A 22,254-nucleotide genomic window follows, 5' to 3' on the forward strand; every position below is an offset into this window, starting at 1 on the left:
TTCTGATTCTGATTCTGATTCTGATGAATGACTGTGGTGATCCACTGGCTTTTCCTCTTCACTTACCCTGTGTAATATCTCCACATATGCTGGATGGATTCGCAAAGTTTGGTACAGGCCATACATAGACTGTATAAAATATGGACGTAGTCTCCGTGACGTCATCCATAGGTTTCTGAAAAGCTGTGGGCTCACCACCTGCGGGAAAAACCGCTTGGGTCGGGTGCGCTGCCACACGGGTGGCAGTGAAGGCCAGGGACCTCGACGGACTGGACCCGGGCGGCAGAGGCTGGCTCTGGGGACGTGGAACGTCACCTCTCTGTGGGGGAAGGAGCCGGAGCTTGTGCGGGAGGTGGAGCGCTATCAGTTGGATCTGGTAGGGCTTACCTCTACGCACAGCCTCGGTTCTGGAACCGTACTCTTGGATAGGGGTTGGACTCTATTCTTCTCTGGAGTTGCCCATGGTGTGAGGCGCCGGGCGGGTGTGGGGATACTCACAAATCCCCGGCTGAGTGCCGCTACGTTGGAGTTTACCCCGGTGGACGAGAGGGTCGCCTCCCTACGCCTTCGGGTTATGGGGGGGAAAACTCTGACTGTTGTTTGTGCGTATGCACCAAACAGCAGTTCGGAGTATTCGGCCTTCTTGGAGACCCTGAATGGAGTCCTGTATGGGGCTCCAGTAGGGGACTCCATAGTTCTCCTGGGAGACTTCAACGCGCACGTGGGCAACGATGGAGACACCTGGAGTGGCGTGATTGGGAGGAACGGCCTCCCTGATCTAAACCCGAGTGGTCGTTTGTTGTTGGACTTCTGTGCTAGTCATGGATTGTCCATAACGAACACCATGTTCGAACATAAGGATGCTCATAAGTGTACGTGGTACCAGAGCACCCTAGGCCGAAGGTCGATGATCGATTTTGTAATCGTATCATCTGATCTGAGGCCGCATGTTTTGGACACTCGGGTGAAGAGAGGGGCGGAGCTGTCAACTGATCACCATCTGGTGGTGAGTTGGGTCAGAGGGTGGGGGAAGACTCTGGACAGACCTGGTAAGCCCAAACGCGTAGTGAGGGTGAACTGGGAACGTCTGGAGGAGGCCCCTGTTGTGCCCCTGAGGCAGTTGCAGGGTACCGACGGGCCCGAAGAGCAGCAGCCACTGCCGTGACGGAGGCAAAGCAGCGGGTGTGGGAGGAGTTCGGAGCAGCCATGGAGAAGGACTTTCGGTCGGCACCAAAGTGCTTCTGGAAAACCATCCGGCACCTTAGGAGGGGGAAACGGGGAACCATCCAAGCTGTGTACAGTAAGGATGGGACACTGTTGACCTCAACTGAGGAGGTAATTGGGCGGTGGAAGGAGCACTTTGAGGAACTTCTGAATCCGACCAATACGCCCTCTATGGTAGAGGCAGAGCTGGAAGCTGATGGGGGACCATCATCAATTACCCTGGTGGAAGTCACTGAGGTAGTCAAACAACTCCACAGTGGCAAAGCCCCGGGGGTTGATGAGATCCGCCCAGAAATGCTGAAGGCTCTGGGTGGGGAGGGGCTGTCTTGGATGACACGTCTCTTCAACACCGCGTGGAAGTCGGTGACAGTGCCTAAGGAGTGGCAGACCGGGGTGGTGGTTCCCCTTTTCAAAAAGGGGGACCAGAGAGTGTGTGCCAATTACAGGGGTATCACACTGCTCAGCCTCCCTGGTAAAGTCTACTCCAAGGTGCTGGAAAGGAGGGTTCGGCCGATAGTCGAACCTCGGATCGAAGAGGAACAATGCGGATTCCGTCCTGGCCGTGGAACAACGGACCAGCTCTTCACTCTCGCAAGGATCCTGGAGGGGGCCTGGGAGTATGCCCATCCAGTCTACATGTGTTTTGTAGACTTGGAGAAGGCATATGACCGGGTCCCCCGGGAGATACTGTGGGGGGTGCTGCGGGAGTATGGGGTGAGGGGGGCACTTCTCAGGGCCATCCAATCCCTGTACGCCCAAAGCGAGAGCTGTGTTCGGATCCTCGGCAGTAAGTCGGACTCGTTTCCGGTGGGGGTTGGCCTCCGCCAGGGCTGCGCTTTGTCACCAATCCTGTTCGTGATATTCATGGACAGGATATCGAGGCGTAGTCGGGTGGAGGAGGGTTTGCAGATCGGTGTGCTGAGGATCTCATCGCTGCTTTTTGCAGATGATGTGGTCCTGTTGGCATCATCGGTCTGCGACCTCCAGCACTCACTGGATCGGTTCGCAGCCGAGTGTGACGCAGTCGGGATGAGAATCAGCACCTCTAAATCTGAGGCCATGGTTCTCAGCAGGAAACCGGTGGATTGCCTACTCCGGGTAGGGAATGAGTCCTTACCCCAAGTGAAGGAGTTTAAGTATCTCGGGGTCTTGTTCGCGAGTGAGGGGACGATGGAACGTGAGATTGGTCGGAGAATCGGAGCAGCAGGGGCGGTATTGCATTCGCTTTACCGCACCGTTGTGACGAAAAGAGAGCTGAGCCGGAAGGCAAAGCTCTCGATCTACCGTTCAATCTTCGTTCCTACTCTCACCTATGGTCATGAGTGTTGGGTCATGACCGAAAGAACGAGGTCGCGGGTGCAAGCGGCCGAAATGGGTTTCCTCAGGAGGGTGGCTGGCGTCTCCCTTAGAGATAGGGTAAGAAGCTCAGTCATCCGTGAGGGACTCGGAGTAGAGTCCTTGCTCCTTTGCGTCGAAAGGAGCCAGTTGAGGTGGTTCGGGCATCTAGCACGGATGCCTCCTGGGCGCCTCCCTTGGGAGGTGTTCCAGGCACGACCAGCTGGGAGGAGACCACGGGGAAGACCCAGGACTAGGTGGAGAGATTATATCTCTACTCTGGCCTGGGAACGCCTCGGGATCCCCCAGTCAGAGCTGGTTAATGTGGCCCGGGAAAGGGAAGTTTGGGGTCCCCTGCTGGAGCTGTTGCCCCCGCGACCCGATCCCGGATAAGCGGTTGAAGATGGATGGATGGTTGTGAAGCTAAAAGTGGACTGCTCCGACCGTCGCCATCACGGCAGTGATGACACAGCCTAACTCCCGGCCAGTCCAAAAATGGGCAAATAGATGGATCGTTGATGGAGCTGAAGCGGGCCCGGTTGACGCAGCAGAGTAGACAGCTAACAGCTAGCGGTTAAAGTGGCCATTCGAAAAACTGTAGTTTTTGGCACTTCTGCATTAGCTTCATTTTTCAGAATTGGAGGTTGTCGCTTACAGACATTCATGGTTTCCACGGATTAATCCTGATGGTTTGTAATAACTTTAGTGATCCCCTGACTTTTCATCTAGCGCCATTGTCAGGTAAAAATTTCCAATTTGGTTTATGCCCCAGTACCTGCAAAACTAATGATATTCCCATCAGCTTTATCTGTCATTTGTGTTTAATGCTAATTAGCAAATGTTAGCATGCTAACATGCTTTTTTTCGATGATGAACATATCGTTAACTGTATACCAGCTAAGCATCGGCAGTGTTAGCATTGTTGTTGTGTTTTATTACAAGGCTTTGTTGAATATTCTGATTGGTCAATCATGGGGTTTTACGGTTTGGTATTTCTTTATTGCAGATCATTGTTATGCATAACAGATCGTTGCTATGGATGCAGTTCTGATGTCAGACTCTGGCGGACTGTTTTTGAGTCAAATTAATGATTTCTTAAGTAAGTAGCGGTGTAATAAGCGGGATAATGTACAGGTCATTGTTATGACATAAATAATCCCTTCAGGGATGCGGCAGGGTGGTAGACCCTGCCGCATCCCTGTGTCGTGGTTTAATTCACAAAAATGACCTGCTTGCTGTACATTATCCTTTACATACATGCTGATGTTAGCATTCAGCCCAAAGCACAGCAGAACAGCGCTAGCATGTCTGCAGAGCAAGAAAGCACAGATATAGTGCGTAGTCTTAACAAGGACATGAACTCAAGAATTACACACTACTAGTTCTTGAAATTGTTTTCCAAACTAATATCAGCTGTGCAAAATACACTTTGTGGTCAGTGAGGAAGGAATATATGTTATTGCTACAACTTATATTTTCCTTAATGAGGCCCAAAAGGCAGGTGCATTTTAACAAATATGTAGCTGTGCACAGCAATGCAATTTTAGCTTGTTCTTTACTTTAAAATTGCCAAATGGAACATTTGCACTTGGCCCTGTTGTTTTGCAAAACTAATATTTACTTCACTTTTGACTATAGTCATGTCCAGTGCAGTATGTGTTCATGCTGCAGCACTTGCGCTAATTATTTACCGAACATTGAGCAGAAATCATTTGAATGGCTCTGCTGCTAGTGTATTTGATTAGCTGATGAGATGAACTATTTTCATGTTAAGTAAACTCCACAGAAGTCACTCTATCTGAGACTTTGATTTATGACTCAGAGGAAACCGTTTTGTGTCCCTCTGTCCCGCAAATGATCATTTCTCTCATCGGCCATTAGTTGTGACTGAGGTGACAACTAATCTCATGTTATCTTGTTGTGATGTTCAAGGGCTACATGACTGACAATGAGAAAAAAAAAAGTAACACACTGAGAATCCCATTTAAGGTGTACAGAGGAAGCGGTTTAAGACAAACTCCCCCAGAGTGTCCATCTCAAAGCAGCTAGTTATTTTAGCAATATCCACTCTAAAGCTCACAGTCGCCTCTTTTTCTGTGGTGTCAAACCAGACTGACCTCAGCTCAGCGGGCTATTATAATACAGGGTGGGCTCAATCTGTTACAAGTGCACTAAAGAAGTGGTGTCTGTCCAGGGTGTTTCTTTACACTCCCAACAGAGCAAGCTGCAATAGCACTTTCAGAACTACAGATGTAGTAAACAATGCAATGTAACCCCTTACAACGGTTCGTATGATACCTTACGAAAACCTATTCCTTATTTTTTATGCATTTTCCAACGAACATCTAGCAATATGTGTCAATTTCCGCTCGTTACATGCATACAGTCCTTCAAAATAAACTTCCGTCTTCAGAGGAAACAACTTGGTTAGGTTTAGGCAACAAAGTTACTTAGTTAGGTTTAGGAAAAGATCATGGAAGTGGCGTTGCTAAAGTACGGAAGTTACGTGACTCACAGGATAAGAACACTAGTCGTCTGGTGTTTTTTGACGCACCCATCCACCCCAACCTCCTCCCTACGTGGCACTTGTTGCTCTTCATACTTCCTGGTTCACCATTACTTGGATTACATACACATTGATTTTGTGGGATATATAGGAATTACAGTGCATTACTTTTCGTAGCTATGAACGGTCTATGAGGAACAGCCTGAAAGACGAACGCTCACCTAACGCTTATGCAAGGATATTTTTAGCAAAATGACACATTCACAACACATCATTTAGACTGTAATTGCGAACAACCAAGTCAGAAAAAAACTGCTCATGTTGGTCAGCGAATTGCAATTCTGTGTCAGATAATGGGGTGTTCCTGATAGCAATGGTATTTCCCTCTTTGTAAAAAGCCTGGCTGTTACATCTAAATGCTATAAATACAGAAAACAACAAAAGTAGCTATTTTTGGCTTTTAAATATTGTGGCTAGGAGACAGTGGGGTAACCATTTTAGTATTATAACACTTGAAATTTTCCCTTATCTTTCCCATTCTGCCGACAATGCAACTTAAGCACTAGGTAGTACAGTGTGTTGCACCTAAAGATTTATATTGTGATAATTCAAAATCTATTTTGAATGTGTGTGAAGAACCTTAAAATTCCCTCGTAGATTAACACAGCATTTCACTTGTAAGACTTTTTGTCTGCCGAAATTGATCGTCGTGATCTGCAGTTCTGACTGTGGCCACTTTTCCAAAATCACCACACAGCCCATCACTGTTCCTAGAGGCTTGTTCATAATAAGGCTGGGTAATATATCAATATTATAACGATATTGTGATATGAGACTAGATATTGTCTTATGTGGATATCATAATATCGTAATATGGCATGAGCCTTGTATTTTCTTGGTTTTAAAGGCTACATTAATATGGTGATGCAATTGTCTGATCTTACCAGACTGTTCTGGCTGTTCTATTATTTGCCGTTACCCACTTAGTCATTATATCCACATTGCTGATGATTATTTATAAAAAATGTCATTGTGTTAATATTTTGTAACAGTACCAATGTTCAACCCTACAATATCATTGCAATATCAATATCGAAGTAATCGGTAAAAATATTGTGATATATGAGTTTTTCCATATCGCTCAACCCTTAGTTCATAACCCTAAAAAATATGGGGATAAATGAAGAACATAAAAGAGAATGAAAAGAAATTAATAAATTAATAAACCCATGGTAAATAAAGCAGAATGCATATGGGAAGAGCACATATGAAAGACACAGACGGTGCAAAGCAAAATAAGACAGAACGGGCAAATTAACAAAATACACAGAGCAGAAAGGGTAGAAAGCCAGCAGTAGTTTTTTCCTAATTAACTGTCCTTCATTTCCTTTAATTTAATCCACGTTTTAACCCATTTTCTCAAGACAAACACACACACTTACATGGGCAGTTAGGTAACAAACAAGGCTATAAAAAAACTGACAGATAATTGCACACATGCGCATACATAAAAAGCAGGTTTTTGTGTGTATAGTATAAGTATTTGAATACACCAATAGGATATTTTAATAATGTGTGTGTGTGTGTGTGTGTGTTTGGGTGCTCATTCATTATATCTAAAATTATTGTTTGTCTAAATATCCTTTTTGGTGTCTTTGTATTTTTTTTTATGTGTTTCCTGTTCAGGTGTGTACATGTCTGTTTCCAGTGTGTATTCATATGTATGGGTGTGTAAGCCTTCACCAATAAGTTTGCAAAGAGGCTATTCTTCTCTTATTATTCCTCTATGTTTCTCTTAAAGAGGCTTATGTCTTTTCATGTTCAAGGCTGTCCTGTTATCCTCAGTTAGAAGATGGTGACAGGCAATAACATAACGGATTATGAAAGAATAATCTTTAAAGCAATCTTAAATCATTGAAGGTATTATATTTCACTAAGAAATGCTCACTTAAACAAATGCCGCAGCGCTTCAGACGCTATTTCTACCCTGTTCGGCTGTTAACTGAATATGTAATGAAAAGAAGTAGTGCTTTCTTTTTAGAGTGTAGCGTGTTCAGTTTTAAAGCTAGAGGGAAGATACTGGCATCATTATGAAACTAGAAAAAACGAAGGAATCCGTTGTTATGTGTCAATACACATGTCGTAGTAGCTTGTCGTAAAGGGGGCTAAATAAGGCTCCGAACTCACGCTAAATCTTGGCGAGGAAAATCTGTCATGGCCATTTTCAAAGGTGTCCCTTGAACTCTGACCACAAGATATGTGAATGAAAATGGGTTCACACTGACAGCTGTTTGAGTTTATCATGTTATGATTTGAGCATACTTCTTTATGCTAAATGCAGTGCCTGTGAGAGTTTCTGGACAATATTTGTCATTGTTCTGAGTTGTTTATTGACTTCCATTAATACATTTATACACAGATTTGCATAAACTAAGCATATTTGTTGACTCCCATGTTGATAAGAGTATAAAATACTTGACAAACCTCCCTTTAAGGTACATTTTAAACAGATGCAAAAAGGCACGATCAATTTCCGATTAATAGCCAACTATGGACACTTTAAGATCGGTGAATTGTCCATTGACAACCGACACCTCAAACAGTCTTGATTTCATTTTACTGATGGGTGTTTTCTGAAGCATGCCACTGCTGGTGTCACTGATGGGAGTCTGGCACACTGGAGGCTATTTTGACCAAGAAAGAACATGCTTTGGAATTGCGGCGGTTAGCAAGTTATCCCATCGATTTTTTTTTACACTCATCAGAGAGCCCAGAAAGTCCCAGCGTTTGGTCCCAGTGAATGTAAGAGAAACACTCGGCCATGGATTATCTCTCTAGCTTTATTCTCCAGGGTTTCACCATCGCTCTCCTCTGCAGTACACCAGAGTACAGTATCTCTCGCTCTCTCACTCACTCCCCTCCTGGGTTCTGCTAATGGCATTTGAGTCAAGCAATTGGCAGCGATCCAGCAGAGTGAAAACTCTCCATCTTGCTACCATGAAAAAACCTGTGCGTTTTTCTGTCTGTGTGTGTTTTCATGCTATGTATTTGCATGTGTGTTTGTGTGGCTGCACACTGATATAATTTGATGCCTCAGTAAGCTTGGAAGAAGACTGCTGATAAAGGAGTGCAGATCTGTTTGTGTGTGCATGCATGTGTGTGAGAAAAAGACTAGGAAGTGAGCAAGGGCCTCCTCAGTGATTGGGTAAGTCATGGACACCTCACGCTGTAACAGTCAAAGGGCTGGGGCTAATCAATACACACACACACACACACACCATAGGCTGTTTTGCAGGCAGCTGTAATCAGTCTGTGGCTGTGGCAGCCCGCGATGGCAGATTGATTCTCTCTCATCCCTCTTACTTCTTTTTCACATTCTCTGTTTACCCTTTTTTTCTTTTTTCCCTCTGACTTGGCTGACTTGCTCTTTGTCTCTGTCTTTCCATTCATTTTTGTTTCTCTCCTACTGCTCTTTTTCTTTTTCTCCCTCCTAACTTCTGCCTGTCACTTCCTCCTCCCTCTGCGAGCGCTCGCTTCGTACTTTTTCATCACGTCCCGTTCCCTCAGGTTTCTGTGCTACTTTCTGCGTCTTACTCTCTCTCGTTTTATGTATTGTGTCCCTCTGTTTGCCAGCGTGTAAATAGTTTCTTTCTGCACCCATGGTCTCTTTTTCTGTGCTCTTGAAACGTGAGATGTGCTACTGGGTTCTTGTTAGTGATGTAATTTATTTTAATTACGATTTGGCCATATTCAATCAAAGGAAGCCTACTCAGAAATGAGAGCTGTCAGTGTGTCAGTGTGCTGAGTTGACTATGACTTGCACCAAACTGCATGTGATTATCATAAAGTGGGCATGTCTGTAAAGGGCAGACTCGTGGGTACCCATAGAACCTATTTTCATTCACATATCTTGAGGTCAGAGGTCAAGGGACCCCTTTGAAATTTGCCATGCCAGTTTTTCCTCACCAAAATGTTGCGTAAGTTTGGAGTGTTATTTAACCTTCTTCGCGACAAACTAGTATGACATGGTTGGTACCAATGGATTCCTTAGCTTTTTTAGTTTCATAATATAGCATTACCTTCACTCTAGCTTTAAAACCGAGCTAGCTACAACTTAAAAATCTCAAGTTAGTGCATAAAGGAAAGCCTACATCGGAAGATTATTTTGAAAAGAGTTGAGTAACGAGTTGAAACTCTCACGCCATCCCTGACACGTCCAAAACTGACACTCGAGGGATACCTAGAGAGTCACAGTTTGAAGCGTAAGGTAACTGACCAAGCATCAGGATTTAGGGAGTTTGGAGTGAGAATGTAATGGCACATCCAACCTGGGTACACTGACAATAGCACACGGAATTGACCAATCCTTATTTTTATGGTTTTGCTGTAAGTCAGAACTTCATTCATATATTTCCATTTTCTGTGCTTTAGTGTGCAAAAGGGCGATTGCTGTTCCCTGTTTAAATTCTCACTTTTCTTTGCTGTATGCTGTTACTATTTGCAGCACCGTGACCCAGTTTCCCCACAAGCATCATTAAAACTTTTACTGTATCTTTATTCAAATTGCCACCTGAGTTGAATACTAATCGACCCCAGAAATATTATTTTTGCCACGGCAAGTCACTGATACTCTGGCTGCCTGCTGCATCTCCACCAGTGAAATACCAGCCATCCATCACCTACAAGACACCTGTCATACACATTCATCATCTTTCACCACCGCAGAGTCACACAAACCAAACAAACCCGACACAAGCACGCACACATACATAAACACACGAGTCACTCAGATGGAAATGTATCCTTCATCTTCAGCCTGGTACAGTCGCACGCTCGGAGAAAAAACGCAGAGTGCACATAAAGTGACGCGTTCGCACACATGGGAGTCATTTAGCCAGACAACTGTATCCATCATTCAGCTGAGGACAATCACAGTCACAGTCACGTTCTACTGGCTGGATTTTGAATTAGCATGCAGGCTGTGAAGTCCGATTCTTGGGCTTTTTGTGGACAGGTAAGACAAGTATATCTGGACAGCTGTCTCCATTAATACTTTATGATTTCTGGTGACGGTCACAAAGACAATTGTGCCTTCATGCTGTCCAGTACATACTGTATAAAGGCCTTGAAGCCAAAGGTGATAGCTGGATTTTATGATCTATTTGCAAAGTAAATACCATTGATGATATCTTTTATGTGCTTTTTTTTGTAATGACATAAAAACCTACCACTTTTGCTCCTATTCTTCATATGTACTCTAAAATTGCTGCAGTACAAATATGACTGTCGGATATTTTCTCTTGGAAGGTAACCGAGAGGGGAAATAAAATGTTTTAGGGCTGATATTGACTTTAATATTAGCTCAGTCACGGACACGTCAAAATAATTGACCATTTATAGAAGCTGGTTATAAAGTTCAACTTGGCTGAAAAGGTTCTTCTCTGAGGTAGCTCTTAAAGAATCCAAGCAGCAGGAAATATTTCGCTGGGAGAACAAATCATAATTTTAAAGGACCAGTGTGTAACAATTAGGGGGGTCTATTGAAAGAAATGGAATATAATATTAATAACTATGTTTTATTTTGTTTATAATCACCTGATATTAAGAATTGTTGTATTTGCGTTACCTTAGAATGAGCCGTTTATATCTACATAGGGAGCGGGTCCTCTTCACAGAGTCCGCCATGTTGCACCGCCATGTTTCAGCAGTAGCCCAGAATGGCTTGGGCCGAAGCAGATAACGTTACTCGCTCCCATCACCGCCAATCTCTCTCTTGCTTCACCACTCACTTCCTACGTACACACACACTCTACGCACTAGCTCTGCTCATAATGACCTACGCTAGCCTTACATTTGGCTCTAGAGAGGGCCATTCGCGTTGGCCGCCGTAGCTCTCCTACACACTTGGCACACAGGAGAGGCTTCAGTTGGTTGCAATCTCAACCTCACTGCCAGATACTGCCAGATCCCTACACACTGGACCTTTAATCAACATATACAAGAACATTAAATCTAAGATAAATCTACGATAACAAAAATAAAACACATAAGGAGGCCAGGGTTGGCATGTGCATATATCAATAAAGTACTATTGAAAAGTGTCTATAATGGTTGTGCTGTACATCTGAATGAATATGATTGGACATTAATAGTCAGCTGATAGCCAAGCAGTTGGTAAAGCATGAATGAAGTAGCTGCTAATCAGGGAATGCAAGTATTATTTTGGTGCCCTGCCTGAACAAACACTATGCCTCACATGTCATCTGGACAAAGATTTGTCAGTCGTTTGCATAAGTTTGGAGCACCATTTAGCGTCCTTGGTGACAAGCTATTATGACATGGTTGATACCAATGGATTCCTTAGGTTCTCTAGTTCGATGCCATTATCTTCACTCTAGCTTTAAAACTGAGCCAGCAACAACGTAAAAATTGCAAGGTGCGTTAATATGTTAAAGAAATTAGTGGCGTTAAAACAAATTTGCGTTAACGCGTTATTGTGTTAACTTTGACCGCCATAATTATTATACACTTTATTTATACAGCAGTTTTGAAAAACATAGACAAAGTGCTTCACAGTAAGACAGTTGGAAACAACAGAGGAAGAAGCTCAAACAAATAAAAATGAAGTAAAGCTTGCTATCTAGCTCAAGCAGTCAACCTGAATCCACCACTACATTCAAATGGCATTCTCCTCTCCTTGCAACACATAATCAACACACCTTTTTAACACACCTTTGTAATCATAGCATCGTGCTTAAGCTATGATTAAAAAACCATCAGTGCTCTGCTCACTCTTTTACCTGCATGCCTACTGCCATACCACCCACCTGGAAGCTATGCTGTCATGCTGTTACTGCTGCTACTGCTGCTACTGCTTGTGTTCATATAACATTTCTATTTCATTTAATTCATAAATAATCACTAAAGAGCTATTTTGAAATGCTTTTAAAGAAGATACAGAGTTTGCTGCCCTGGTCTCTTCAGGCAATTAATTCCAACATCTAGGAACCTTGACAGCAAAGGCTCTGTCGCCTTTGTGTTTAAGTGTAGATAATGAATTCATGAGAAAAGAACTGTCTGAGGATCTCAGGGAGCGAGGGCGAACATAAGGCACCAAAAGGTCAGGGCTCAGGGCTCTAAAAGAAATCAATAAGCTTTTGAAATCAACTCCTAAAAACAAAGGGAAGTCAGTGGAGGGGTGCCAGGGTCAGTAAAATATGCTGTTGTTTCTCTGTTCCAATTCTAACTCTGGCAGATGAGTTTTGAATCCACTTGGTAGAGTCCAATCTTTGAAATTAATTTGAACATGGTTACACATGGTTGTATTTTGCAGGGGAGTCATTACAACGCCTATCTCTTTAGTTAAAGGCGTCTTGTCCTTTAGGTAAGAACAGAGTGGGGGGTGGTAGAACAACGTCATTGTAGGGATGTCATGATACCAGCAATTCAGTAGTCAATATCAGTGGAATTCCATGATTCTCTATACCAGATTTGATTTTTTTATGAATTTATTAATCCTGATGCTCCGCCTAAAATTCCTTGCCAAATACAAAACTGTACAAGATTACATTACCTTTGCCCAATACTCATTTTTACTGAATGCAGCTTGAACGCAACATAATGTAACAATGCATCCTCCATCTGTTAACTCTGTTATTTAGGCAATCAGGACTGTGCTGCCCAACAGCTGCTAACAGCTAACGTTAACTATCTCTCCTCCTGCCAATTTCAACATGGATTTGTTGTTCACAATGAAGTGTTATCAGGGACATTTTCTATCGTCCCCAAGATGACAGGACACTGTTAATCTCAAACCCTGATTCCCAGTACCTATAGTCGTTGCAGAACTGTAGAAAAACGAGTACTGTCACGTTTTCAGAATTTTGGCATCAACTTGGCTCCTAAGTGTCCGTTCTTGTAACATACTTTATTTAAGACCAACGCGTTTCGGCTTGTGGCCTTCGTCCGGGTCCATTAGGTATGGCCCATAGACTGTATATATAGATGGACGATGCCTCCCACTGTACAGAAGTGAAGCCAAAATATCCCAGATACGGGAGCGGCCATCTTCAATTTTTATGTCATTTGGAGCCAGAGTCTGCACAGTCGTGATCGGGCGGTGGAGCCGTGGTATCCAGGTCATTCGCCCGAACCATTAGTTAGCAGAGAGCAGCCACAGCTTGTCAGCGAGAGAGACTCACAGCTGTCAATCATGATGTCTTTCTCCTCCTCTCCTTTTTATAGCATCACATAACTAATTAAAACTAAACTTATCAGAAAAATGAACACTTGAACATACATCAGTGTGATAAGAACTACCTAAAATGACAGAAACAATCTTTGTGAATAATGTATTTGACACGTACTTTGACTTTTTAGTTTGGCCCATGTCCCATCCGCTAACATGGGGGAGGTGGGCTTTATGACCTATACTGCCGCCAGCCACCAGGGGGCGATCACAATGTTTTGGCTTCACTTTTGGGGAGCTGTCATGTTGTCCAGCTTTATATATAGTCTATGGTATGGCCAGAAATGGTGAGTGAGTTCTTCAAAGAGCTCACAAAGCTTACCATAGTTCGGGGTAAACACCTGATCACTTGGAAGTTTAGTACTTTGCCTCTAGCATGAGTCCTCCAGTCATTCATACAACTATATCCATCACAGCTGGGTGAGGTGCAGTTTATGTTGTGAAGGAGATTTGGTTCGAGTTCAGCGGGGGTGGGGGGGGGGTGACAAATCTGTGATGCAATGCAACAAGCAAAGACTTTCATCATTCGAGGCCTGTTTGAGGCTTTGGCACTTTTTTGAGCATCTGACCTCATTTTTCACTCTTTGTCAGAACAGCAATGTCGAAGAAACCGTCAGCAGTTTGTTATTGCAGTCACGGAAGTGACCTATAAGCACGGTCAATAAGGATCTGGAGCGAATTAAAAATCAGCCCAGAAAGATGTAGCACAAGAAACAGCAGATGCAGAGTTTAATCTGGCATTTAACTGAGACACTGATATTTCCTACAAACCATCCATACCAGACATCTTTGACTTATGTATAAACATTGTTCTTTCGGAAACAATTGTCTTCTTACAATTGTGCAGTGCATTCAGAGAACAACAAATGTCTTGGCTTGCGGCCAGGCTCCACACTAATCTCTGTGGTACATGGACAAAGTGTAAGATGATTACGATAGCTTCGGGGTGATACAATCTCAGATGTGTTCACTCAATCGATGTTGTCTTTATCCGTGTTTTGTTGCTGGTCTTAATTGCACTCCCTGCTGTACTCTGCTGCTTTTGGCATTCAACCTTCCAACAGGGAAAACCAAGTTGAATGCTGGTTCCATTTCAAACACACTGCAATTTGAACAATATTGAACAAGCTTAATCGAACAACCAACATGAAGAAGTATCCTCCTTAATATCATAGAGACTACAAGCATTTAGAGGGACTATGTGCAGACATGTGCATGGAGCCATTGATTCCCCAGCTGGAATGAAACATGTTTAGCACAACATTGCCTGGCGAAGCTCAACAGCATTCAAATTTTGGTTGAAGTATGTATGTTTTAACGTAGAAATTCTGGATCCAAAGGTCACATAATAACGCAAACAAACTAACCATTCGATGCAGCGGTAGAACAGCGACCCTTGTGTTCTACTAGGTAAAATTACTGTTTTTGTCAGTGGAGTCTGGTGGCATTGAAAATAGCGATATAATATAATAGGACTATCTGACAGCAAGGTAAAGTGGTGGAAATATTCTAAATATAGCGTACACAAACTAATATTGATTTTTTTTTTCTTTGGATAGGCCCTTTTTTAGGTGGCTAAAATACCTTTTTCTGTTGCTCCCGTCCACACATGTTTTACCTTGCCGTCAGACAGCCCTTTCCAATGGGAAGTCGTCATATCGCTCTCTTCAAAGCCACAAGTCTACATTCATTTCAAACTTTACTCAGCTAGCATTCACATTATTCATAACTTAATTGATTTGCTTACTTTGGTAACCTACATAACCATTCTTTGCAAATGGCTGAATGGGCGTTTCTATTTGGAAAAAAAAAAGAAAAGGATGCATATGGACCTGCCCTTTAAATTAAATGTCTAAACAACTAATATTGATAATAAAAACCTGATTTACATAGCACTTTTCTTAACAATTTCTGAACAATAACCAGCATGCTTTTTAGAAAAAAACAACAACAACAGTCTACATCAAATATTACGGCAAGATTCCTAGCAGCCTGCTTCATACAACTGGATGGAAGTCAAGAAGAGATCAAGATGGATCACGTTTTTTTTTTATTTTCTGAAATGTGTTGGTTGTCTTCATCGCTGCAGTAGAGAACAGATATTGGGAAAATTCTTCGTTGGTTGTTTCTGCTGGTAGAGTGGACCATTGTTCTCCTATTGAAAACACTGCATGCTGTTTGCTGCAGTGGTGTCAACTTATGGGCCGTCAAAGCCCAGGAGTATGCAGGTTTTTCATTCAAAGCCAGTGGCATGTGACAGGCTGAAAATGAAAGGGTGCAAATCTCTTCCAGGGTGACTTTGGGGCTTAGCTACTGTCCTACTCTGTGTTTGAATTCGGCCTAAAACCTTTTGTTGCGTGACATCCTGACACCTTGTCTGCCTTTTTGTCACTGTGAGGTGTCTAATATTCCAGAAATGTGATTAACGTAAGCTTTTATAAAGAGAATTACCTGGGAATTGAAAAAGTGAGCTTGGGCTTTTTTTTTTTTTTTTTTTCTATTGAAGAAATGTTTGGAAATCACCCTTAAAAAACTCTTTACACATGACTTTCACAGTACAAACAAAGCTGTATTTTTGACTCATTAAACCTAAAAAAAAAAAAAATTCTATTTTAATTTTCCATCAGCAAGGAAAAACTTATGTAGAACATTTAACATCTATGATTAAAGTGATTCAAAAGTCACACCATTCAATCGGTAAAATACTAAACTCCACACCAAGCTGCACATATATTTTTTGGATCATGCTGACCTTCAGGTACTGTATCTTTATTATTAATATAATGGCCTGATATCGTGAAAAAAAAGAAAAACAATGTGGCCCATAATCACAGCAAAATTGCGACATAGTTAACAGAGAAAAAAACTAAAATAGAGGAAAGCTTAGGTACATTTCTAGGCCATAATAGTTGCATTTCAATGCAGATTGGTCACTTGTGTCACTTGGACACTTTACATCTACACACATTGGATTTTATAGAGAGGATAATAAACATTAATGTAGTCCTAAATTGCTCGCTGCTGGCTAATATAAGCTTTTCAACAGTGGTACCACATATGCTATTGTCCCTGCTGGCGGCCATCTAACATAATCCCAAAGCTGTTGTCTTCCCCTTTTTAATGAAGAGAAATCACTGGCTGTGCTACAAAGTTGCTGGTGCTCAGTCTAACCCAATATAACATTGTTGTGCTTTCATAGGTATGTTTGGAGACAAACATTTATCTTACACGATACGAATACAGTAAATGCCCTTCAGATGCCTGTTTAATTGGGGTGTGAAAATGAGCCAATACATTTCGGACAATCAATACAAGAGTCGAAGATACACATACATACATAGAATATTGTAGAGAAATGTAGAAAATAAAAAAGGCAGGCTTGTGCGGTAGCTCTATGGAGTTCCCAGTGCAGTGTTAGACACCAGGATGGTATGGTGTTTGGCCCTCCAGGGCTCTGCGCCAGTTACATGAATGAGAACTATGAATAGATGGCGTCAACACAGTCTATGGTGTCAACATTGTCTAATTTGTGTCTATGGCATCATGGAAATACTATGCAAGAAGTTGAATTGAAACATATAGAATCAGACAATATCAAAGTAGTGCTGTATCGAACTGTATCGAATCGTAACATGGTTAACTGTATTGTTTTTGTATCGTATCGCCCATCCAGTCTTTCGGGAAGGTGTATAAATAACACAACATTACATGGACATTCCGCGTGTCACACCATGCAAACGTTGTGTGCGGTTCTGTTCAGGCAAGGACTTAACTAACTTAGGTTCAGGCAAGAAAAGCATTTAGTTAGGGTAAAGGAAAACGTCATGGTTGGGCTTAAAATAAGTACATAAACTAAGTAAAATATGTATGGAAACAATTTCGGAAAACACGTCACAAGTATCAATAAAAAACATGTGACACTTGACAGACGTCACTAACGTAAAAAACAATGAAAAAAAACAACGATCAACATTGATCTCCTGGTTAAAATTTCAGTGTTTGTTGGACCCATCCAACTCCCCCTTCGCCCACCAATGGTCTTTCTTTTTTTTATACTAAGTCACCATCTCTTATCGTAGCATTTATACGTGGACGCGTTTACATTGCAATCAGTACAGGATAAATGGCGTACATGTTACATGTGGAATTCAAGGAAAGCGTAGTTCTTGCATGCTAAGCCTTGCGCATTATCATGTCATTTATGTACCTTTTCGTGCAAAGGGGCTGCTATCACAGACGACGTATCAAGGTACGTATTGAATCGTCTACCGTTTAAGCTTGTGATCAGGAGGTGATGCTCCCTTAGAAGTGTCACCTCTGAGCCACCAGGATATCGCATCCTGCCACGATTTGAATGCCTCAAGATACATACAGTAAGTCTCCAGTGGTGTCCAATCACATCATGCAAACGCAGCCCCTGGGTGTGCTGTGCTCTTGAATGATGATGCCATTGGTAGGTATGAAATACAGACAGGGTTTCAGGACACTTGGCAAAGAGTTACTCAGTGAATTCCAGGCTGGCATCCCAACGACTGATTTTAGGCTTTTTATCCGTAAAGATACCAGGCTTTTTATATCATTACACCTCTTTGTTGGACCTTTACCCTAACTCTGCCCTGCGGTTCTTTGTGATGATGCTGTTGCTCGAGCAATATCACTCGCCCTGTTGCAGCACTCTTAAGTACAGTTTCTTCTGACACGGTTCACAATTCACATAGAAAGTGTTCCAGCCATCTCTCCATACAAACACTCAGCTGTCTAAGGCCATCCACACTGAATATAATCACTTTGTTCCGAGCCATTGTTGTGTCCGTGGAGAGAATGATGGTGCCAAATATTGTGGCAGAGTTGCCTTTGGTGGAGTACACCACTCTGATTTTACACCTTATATAAATCTACAGTAATATAGTTTAAAAAACACAATGGGCCTCATGTCAGAACCACTCCTACGAAGTGGCACGTACAAATGATTTAATAGAATCATGGGGTTCTAACCAATTTTCTTAGTACTAGAGTACTTAGAGGTACGAACACAATTCACCAGTGGTCCAGGCCTGTTTGTAGGAGTCATGTACAGACAGTTTGCCTGTCTTCACAGAGGGAAAACACACCAAGAATCATCATTCCTACAAGGAACAGTGTGTTACATTTTTGAGGATGTATTGGCATAAATATAATATAATATGCATAACTATGTTTCATTAGTGTATAATCACCTGAAACTAAGAATTGCATTGCCGTTAGCTGGAAATGAGCCCTTCATAATTGAGCGGGTCCTCCTCACGGAGTCCGCCATGTTGCTCCGCCATGTTTCTACAGTAGCCCAGAACGGACAAACCAGGCTGTGCAGATGATAACACACTTTAGAAGTGTGTGTTGCTGCAAAGAACACAAAAAAATGGTTTTAAATCAGTTTTTACTGTCTGTCGTACATTAGGAACCAGTGAAACAACTGTTTTTAGGCCCTTTTGTTTAAAGGAACGTGTCTTCACACAGACAGATGGCACGGTGACGACACACCATTCATTATATAGCGTATCATGACAGGTGGACATAAAAAAACTAGTCATTACGGTAAATTTATCACTCCACTTCTCATGCCTAAACAGGGTCTGTGTATGTCCACACATGAGGAGTTATGGCTGCCCTCTGGCCACCGGGCCTCTGTGCGTCGGTGAGCAACAAGGTCGCGATCATGCACCAGTGTTGCTACTGTAGGCATCGGGATAGAGACACCCATTTTCACAAGAGAGCACAGAAACACATACTCATTCTCATAGTGGTTTCACATTTATATTAAGTCTCATAAAGCCTCATTTGCATAAGATAAGAGGATTATATCACAGCGAAGATGTGAAGATTTAAAGTTTGATTTTCATAATAATGCATTCATTCCCTCTCGTGAATAACACGCTCTCCTTGTAAAGAAAATTGCATAACGTGCATGGGGATGAAGTTCAGATGCCGTCCAATTATAAAGAAGTTAAAAAGAAATAACACTGCATCCCATAATGTGGCATCATCATCACACATCAAAAAACAGGTATTAAAGAATTCTAACCTGCTCGGCTCAGCTTCTGACCACATTAATCCTGCGTTTTATTGATATTTGGAAGCTTAAAAGCAGCATGTGAGACTATGATGATAGTTGGAGTGTTTGCTAGTACTCCCAAGCCACTCAAACTGGTGGCGAGGGATGCGGTAAAAACACACACTAGGACACCCAGATCAGAGGAGTGAATCTGGGTTACAGTGTGCGGAGTGTATGGGTGTGCCTGTGGGGATGCCCCTTTTTTAAAGCAGTTCTTCACAACAGCAACGTAAGCTCGGTGCTGGTTCAATTATTCATTGTCCGTCCCGTTTCATGTCTCCATTTTTTCGAATGCTATCCGTACATCAGGTCCGATTTGTCTGTCAGCCACGTCCCTCTCTCTCTCTGTCACGTTCTTGATTGACAAGTGCGATCGTGTTTGCCTCTCCTTTCCCTGACCTTCAACTCTCTGGAATGCACACACAGAAATACACACACGCAGCACACAGCAAGACTGCTAATGGCTTCTACCTTTGCAGCCTCTGTCAATAGGGAATTACAGTACTTGTACACCAGAAAGGATACCAACAGTCACAACAGCCCTGTCTCCTAAAAACTACATTCCCATACAACAAAACTGCATTTTAAATTTGAGGGAAACATATTTTATCTTGGATTATCTTTGTTTTTGACGTATCACGTATGGCTTTGTAATGACAGGCCGCGGAAGTTCGTGGTTGACGAAGTTGGGGTGGACTTTCACCCAGGAGACTGCTGTTTGTGTCCCGTGTAAAACCGAAAGTAAACTTATTTTTATTGACGTCTGTACTTTAATAACCTAACAAACATAGTCATTTTAAGCCAAACCATGATGCTTTTTAAACCAAATAAACCTAACTTGAACCAAGTAGTTTTATTGCTTAAACCTTACAAAGTAGTTTTGATGCGTTTTTGTTTTATGTTTCAATTTACAACATTAACCACGTGTTTAAAACTGTTTAAAACTGTGACCGTAGTCTGGGAGAAAATATGTTTCCCTTTGAAACGTTATTGAGAATGCAGTTTAGTTGTATGGGAATGACATTTTGTAGGAGACGGGGTTGGACACACAGAGACGGAACATTCAATATTGATGCCAATAAAGCAAGGACTGTTGAAAGAATGGTTCTTGCCCAGCTTTATAAGATTTCATTGCTGTTTTATGTGCTTATTGCTAGTTTTGATAGTTACAGAATGCAACTGACATTATTACAGTAATGATTATAGAATGATGTGCTTGAATCATCATCATCTTTGGAGCTTTTTCTGAATGGAATTATACAACCTTGATGGAAAAGTTAGGAAAAAAATGTTTTAGGATAAATGACTTGCTTAAACTTGATTTGATCTTGCCGCATCCACGAGGGTCAACAGTCAAGAGTATCCGCATGGCAAAAGTGATGTCACGCCCTTCGCAGGGGTTCCGTGTGGCAGGTTTCACCTGACCGTGCACATCCGAATTTGTCACACGGATGGGCGGAGAAAATGGTTAACTTTGAGGAGCTTTTGAGAATGTCGGTTTGTTTGTGGGTTTTAAACCACTCTGACTTTGTTGACAAAAGTGAAATACATACAGTTGTCCTTATTGCAATTATTAACTAAAAACACTGTCTCCTCATTGACATCAATTGGTATGTGAGACAAAGTAACAGTTAGACAAACAGCTGTTTCACGATTGAGTGATCATTGAGTAGTATTTGTGGAATCCTCAGATGAGCGTTTCATTTGAAATGTTTCCCTCCCATTGCACCCTGCCTCCTCACTTGTCAAGTAGCCACTTGCACAACATATGGTGCTATATAATATCACAAAGTGAAACGCAAAAGCTAGCGTTTCTGGTGAGATATATATATATATATATATATATATATATATATATATACTTAATTAGATTGTCCAAACTGGGGTGGCAAGACATTTTTTTGTTTAGAGTTGGCAGCTGCCATGCCTTGGAACCGCCACAGATAGGCAGTCAGCATGAGCAGTGAGAACCACCATGTCTGAACACAAAAAGAAACCAATGCCTCTTAGATAAAGATATCCAAAAAAAAACATGCCAAGTAAGACAACAACTCAGTTCTGGACATGTAATATTTTTTTGCCTTTTTGTTGAATTATAAACAACAGCTATGATGATTCAAAATGTGAAGTTTAAGGATGTCCAAGCATAATGGAGTGAAGTGTCTGCTGAGTGGACTGGCCGTCCGTGAACTCTCAAAGTAAGAACACACGGACACGCCATAAAGACATGTATGAGTTGTGTATCCTTGGTTTGCAGACAGGCCAATCTCACCAGTCAATATAAAGTGTGAATCCTTCCCCGCTCTACCCCTCCTCTTTCCTCATCCTCTTCTCTTCACATCCCTCTCCTCTGCTGCCATCCCTCCCTCTGTCTTCTTTCATGTTCAAGTTTCTTTGATTGTTGTGAGGCACAAAGGTGCTTACTGACAGATCAAAATATTCTTGCAGGGGCAAAAATCCAACACTTGCAGACATCAGTGGATTTTGCTAAAACCCGAATAATAAAAAAATGACTTTTTTTTTTTGCTTTCTACCATTAAGTCTTTAGTGAATGCCTTCTTTTGATCCCACTCTGCCCCTCTCCGCTTTATCCCTGCCTCCCTTCCCACTTTCCGTCCGCATCTCCTGCTCTTTCTTGCTGCTCTCTCGCTTTAATGACAGTATTATCCTCACTTAGCCATCTGAGTCTCTCTGCCTAAAATCCCTCTCCCTCAGAGCTGCATATAAAAGAGAGCGAGAGAGCGTGCGGGAGAGGGAGAATTAGACCGACGAGAGGTCTGGGTCTGAGCTCTTTTGGAACTACAGGGAGAGGGAAGGCTCAAAAAGCACAATTCCCCTACAGACTGTGAT

At 42.3% G+C, this 22,254-nt stretch overlaps 1 long non-coding RNA gene across 1 annotated transcript in view; it reads left to right on the forward strand.

Moving 5' to 3' along the window:
- Positions 1–22,254, forward strand: part of LOC119474808 — a 408,694-nt gene that overhangs the window by 312,659 nt on the left and 73,781 nt on the right. The window lies entirely within an intron of this gene.

The sequence above is a fragment of the Sebastes umbrosus genome, chromosome 16 (assembly GCF_015220745.1).
Source record: "Sebastes umbrosus isolate fSebUmb1 chromosome 16, fSebUmb1.pri, whole genome shotgun sequence".
NCBI classification, from domain to species: domain Eukaryota; kingdom Metazoa; phylum Chordata; class Actinopteri; order Perciformes; family Sebastidae; genus Sebastes; species Sebastes umbrosus.